This window comes from Anneissia japonica, unplaced genomic scaffold (genome assembly GCF_011630105.1).
Source record: "Anneissia japonica isolate Jap-2015-1 unplaced genomic scaffold, ASM1163010v1 scaffold1489_len2284818_cov182, whole genome shotgun sequence".
NCBI classification, from domain to species: Eukaryota; Metazoa; Echinodermata; class Crinoidea; order Comatulida; family Comatulidae; genus Anneissia; species Anneissia japonica.
Window position 1 is genome coordinate 1,080,541 of NW_022698455.1, and position 5,084 is coordinate 1,085,624.

The 5,084-nt window shown below is 31.5% G+C and overlaps 2 long non-coding RNA genes across 2 annotated transcripts in view; one reads left to right on the top strand and one right to left on the bottom strand.

The window, feature by feature from the left end:
* LOC117102583 overlaps window positions 1-2,238 on the top strand; it is a 4,103-nt gene extending 1,865 nt beyond the window's left edge. The window contains exons 2-3 of the long non-coding RNA XR_004444443.1: window positions 1,097-1,226; window positions 1,876-2,238. This is a non-coding gene — a long non-coding RNA (uncharacterized LOC117102583). The remainder of the gene's footprint in view (window positions 1-1,096; window positions 1,227-1,875) is intronic.
* A 703-nt stretch (window positions 2,239-2,941) lies between these two features.
* Window positions 2,942-5,084, bottom strand: part of LOC117102586 — a 3,113-nt gene continuing 970 nt past the window's right edge. Inside the window, exons 2-3 of the long non-coding RNA XR_004444444.1 lie at window positions 4,190-4,266; window positions 2,942-3,402 (exon numbers count right to left, since the gene is read on the bottom strand). This is a non-coding gene — a long non-coding RNA (uncharacterized LOC117102586). The remainder of the gene's footprint in view (window positions 3,403-4,189; window positions 4,267-5,084) is intronic.

A 5,084-nucleotide genomic window follows, 5' to 3' on the forward strand; every position in this document is an offset into this window, starting at 1 on the left:
TTTTATCCACTGAGTATTTTGTGGTTCCATATTATATATATCATTTAGATCATATTTGTCTAATAATGCTTTAATGTTATCGATCCATTTCCATCGTGTAAGTGATCTAACCTCCATAAGTGATTTATGGAGGCAATCTATCCTCATCCATAGTTTTAAGCCTATCAAAATATTTTATTCTAAATTTTTTTTAATCGTTTCCATAGATTGCCACCCTAAGTCAAAGTCACCAAGTAAAGCTTCATTGGCAACATTCCTTGGTGCTTTTAGGATCATTTAGCCATCTGATATTGCAGGTTTTCAAGTTTGTTAACTAACTGTTTACTGCCCGGGACCCAAACAGGACATGCATAGTTTATTGTAGGAAGACCAATTATTGTTTTCCACAATAAATCGCCATAGTATATCCTGTTGAAGTCTTCTTGGCCATCGATAATTTACTTGATATAGGCAATTACTTTATTTCCTTTTTTGATAACCTCTTCAATATGATCATTATCATTGTTTTTTCTTGATATAACTGTACCGAGATATTTGTATTTATCTGTTTCACTTATAAGGTTATTACCTAATTTCCTTTTTCTCAGCTTATTTACTCTTTGGCCAACGATTAATACCTGTGATTTTTCTAAATTATCTTAAGTTTCCAGAGTTCTGAGAACTCTGCATTTATTTAATATCATTAAAAATAACATTACATTTGAAATTGGAGTACATGTTCTGAATAATATTTAGAAGTTTGCCCTTTATGCCTACATTTTTAATAGCCTGTATAAGTCATTGTCTCCATACAGAGTCAAAGGCGAGGTGTGTCTTCTTACCTTGTGCTTGCCTTGTAGCAAGAATACTTTTTAATATAAATATATGGTCTTCACATCTTATTTTATACACCTTCTTTTATACACCTTCTTTTATACACCTTCTATATATACAAATAATTTGAGATGATTGTTTAATTATATTACATATTTGGCAGGTTAGATTACAGTTTATTTTTATTCATTGTTTATGTTAATATTTTTAGCAAATAAAAAAGTTGGTGTGCATATGAGGTAGCTGCCATTGATTACACTTTATATTTTTTGTTGTATTACAGTATGACAGTATGGCGACACTACATTTCACAAATTGTTGCAAAGTGACCATGAATACCAAGTTCACCAGGATGGAACCCAAACCTTGTTACATGCTGGAGTTGTGGAGCTGAGCCGAGTCTATTGAACCAGGTAAATAATTTGCCTATGTAGCCTTTCTTATGTTATCATATATATATATATAGGATGTAGGGAAAATCTAAACCGTCTTTCGAAATGCTATATAAATAATTAGATAAATATTAACCCCAGATAGGAACATAAGATGTACGGTAATGATCATACCAAATCGGGAGGGTACACATAAAAACTCCAGATGTCGTGAAGGGGAAAAGCAAGCTGGCTTTGTTATTATAGGACGATATAGGGGTCCGATAGAGTATTGGTTAAAATGTTAAGATTTAATATTCGATTTTAAATTTTTTTACAAAAAAAATAAAAATATATGTGTATTCAGTACATTTTCGACTGTTTTAAAATTCATACCTTCTTCGATTTGGGGTGGGATGTTGGGTAGCACACTCACCTACTCATTAAAATAACGCTTTGTTAACGTATACACTTTACATGTACACTTTACATAATGTATTAAATCAATTAAACAATCAATTATATTTTCTGAATTTGTATTCGTACCTCCTGAAAGTATGAATGTCCTAAAGTTTCCAAAAGTGTTTTTAATTTTATGAGATTTATACTTAAATAGGCCTAACTTAACAGAGATGCCAAAGTGAAATTAATTTGAATGTATTTCTCACTAGTTCAATCTCTTTTATTTCAGTGTCTCAGGTCAAGTCTACCGATATATCAATAAGTGCGAAGTCGATGTACAATCATTGTCAGCAGAACACAATGTGTGTTAAATTTCCGGAACACAAGACGCTATCAATAGCCGGATTTAAGTGGTTTTAATTCTACAAATAATCGCGCGCGGATATTTATTAGGACTTATATCACTGGATCGCCGGAATTGAATCAAGTTTGCCAATTAGGCCTATGTTTCTTATACAACGAACAAGTAATTCTCGAACGATATTACATAATTAAATATAATTAGGCCTAAGCATTATATATATTATATTATATCGTATAAAACTAGAATCTTTATATTCTATTTATATTACGTTTATTCTGATGTAACATTTCCGAGTAAGAAATAAAAGTAAACTGTAGTGTAATTCATGATACATCATTGTTTGTACTTCGTTTGTCGTAACTGCATTAATAATTATATTATGTATTTCATGATTAATCGGTATATATAATCGAAATTAATATATTATAATCACTTCGATTCGAATATACTACTATTACGGGCTACTATGTCTTATAAACACTCTTTCCAAATATATTCACATGACACCAAAAAATTACGAAACTTTTCAGAGCAAGGCGCTGTCGAATTTTACAAAACAGGAAATGACGTCGGTTGCTAGGCTACAGCTCATTCATATGCAGTAACACCTGTGCTCATTAGACTAACAATAAAAACTTTTAGCTCAATTTTGACAAAATCGACCAAAAAGATTTTATTGTTAGTCTAATTAGAACAGGTGTCACTGAATATTCATGATTATGCATGAGCTTGTTGCTTAGCAACCACGTCATTTCCGGTTTTATGTTTTCGTTGAGGGCGTCTTCTAAAGAATTGCAAGTTTAATAGATAAAGTAGCACATATTGATGAAGCAATTCTTCACTTTTGGTTTAAGCTTATAAGCTTATTATAATAAGGATATTTTAGCTATTGAATTTATTACAGTAAACGTAGACATTAAATAAGATGAGAAGAAATTCAGAATTCCATTTGATATTTATTTTCAAGCATTGAAATCAAGTTGTGATATATATATATATATATATATATTATATACATTTTATATTTATATACTGTAGGCTTATATCATGTACATCCGGCAAAGATCAATAAATCTAATCTTAATCCTCAAAATGTTATATCTTATTATCTTATATTCTTTTATATTATGTTATCTATATTCTTTACAACAAACGGGTTACTTTCTCTATTAATAAGATAAACATTAGCAGTAATAATACAATATTAATAAACATAAAACCTACAAGAATTACTACATATTGCTAACATTATTTTTGAGATTATTGCATAGAAAACATTTAAAAAATAAATTTACACTATATTTTAATTAATTTCATATCCAGAATTTTTGCAGGAAGTTTGACGAGTGACACAATTTTTGGCTATCTATGAATAATTGGTAAGTTCTGTTGCCCTTTTACGATTGAGTCCGGAATTCTTTCCTGATAGTTGTGACTTCTTTGTCTATATCACTGGAATAGAAAAATATTGAGAAAAATTTAGGAAACAGAGAAAGCATTATAACGGAGTATCATCAAAACATAATATATAAATAAAAACAGAGGCAGAGCCAGTAGGTTAAATAGATGGGGCCCACGGGGAGGGACTTTTTGCCAGATGAAGGGATGTCACCACCTGAGCCCCACCATGATTGGGCCGGAGGTAAGAAACTTTTCGATTATGGCACCTCTAGATGGCCAGAAATGGCACTCTCAGATTTTGAATGTAATTTTAATTTGTTTTTGTTTAATTTTTTACCATTTCAAAAGATTTAAGGGGGGGGGGGCAGGCCGGCTGCCAACCCCCAGGGGAGCATCTCAACCTGAACATTATCGTATTCAGTTATCGCAATGGACAATGCTGCTGATACAACATAATAGTACTTCACAATTCTTATCATATCAGCATTATCACATTAAATTCTAATTATTCATAGTATCATCACCACGGAATCATGTGAGGATTATTAAACACATGGCATTAGGAGGGCTAGTAGATCGCAATAGCGCAAACAATTAATTATATTAGCATTCCGATTGTCATGGGTAAATAAAATTTATAAAAAGTGTATTACTCGATAGAAATGAATATATAGATTTATAAATACAATATATTCAAACAATAAGCATAATACTATATCTATAATCTTCATACAAACATGTTTCATGATATAATATTTTTGGATTGATTGAATTTATTCGATGCTCAACATGCATAAGCAAGATAACAAATGGATTGAGAAATAAAAGTAAAAATTACCGTAATGAACATCAGGAACGCCAATTAGGCCGCAGTCCAGCCCATTTCCAATTTAAATATACACTGTCTGTCTTGAGCTGAAAGATAAACCATTTAATTCCATAACTGAATAATTATATTTAAGTAAGTTAACTTACAATTAAATATACGAATGACAAAATTGTTTTCCTATCAATTAACAGACAGTTAAATTATACCAGTGCTATATTCTTATTTATATATACACTCCTAAATTGGCTGGCAGTGTCGATTTAAGGATTTTGTAGCAAAATGTTCATAAAATCGGAAAATGAGAAAAATGTCGATAGGGGGTCCAACCATTCTGATCGGGGACTAAAACAAGGGGATGTCTAGTGCCTTGTTCATGGTCCCAGAATAAAATCCCTGGGGTGAGGTTCATGGGGAGAAATATTACGGTACAGGATCGCCCATGTGATTTTTGAGCACAATTGGATTGGCTATCAAAATATAAAAATTAATGTTGTGGAGTCAGAAGAGGGAGTTGCTAGATGCGTTTCAAGTTTAAAATATTGTTTAGTCTACAGCACATATGCTATATTGATCTTCATGGAAGTACACATCCATGAAGATCAATTTGATAAAGACGGTGTCATTTGGGCCTAACCCGATCACTTTCGCTGTCCTTTAAAAATAGGCCTAATATAAAAAATATGTTTGTCGAGCTATAACACATTTCGATTATTCAGGATTAAAAGTTGTGTACCAGATAATTATAGGCTCTTGGTAATAAATTGCATATATTGTCAATGAAAAAAACGGATTAATCTACAATGTAAAAAACGAACGGAAGTTAAGAAGCCCCAAGCTGTAATTACTGTAAATAACGATTTTTAGCCGCCAGTTTTAGGTCTTTGGTGGTTTTAGCGAGTCACTG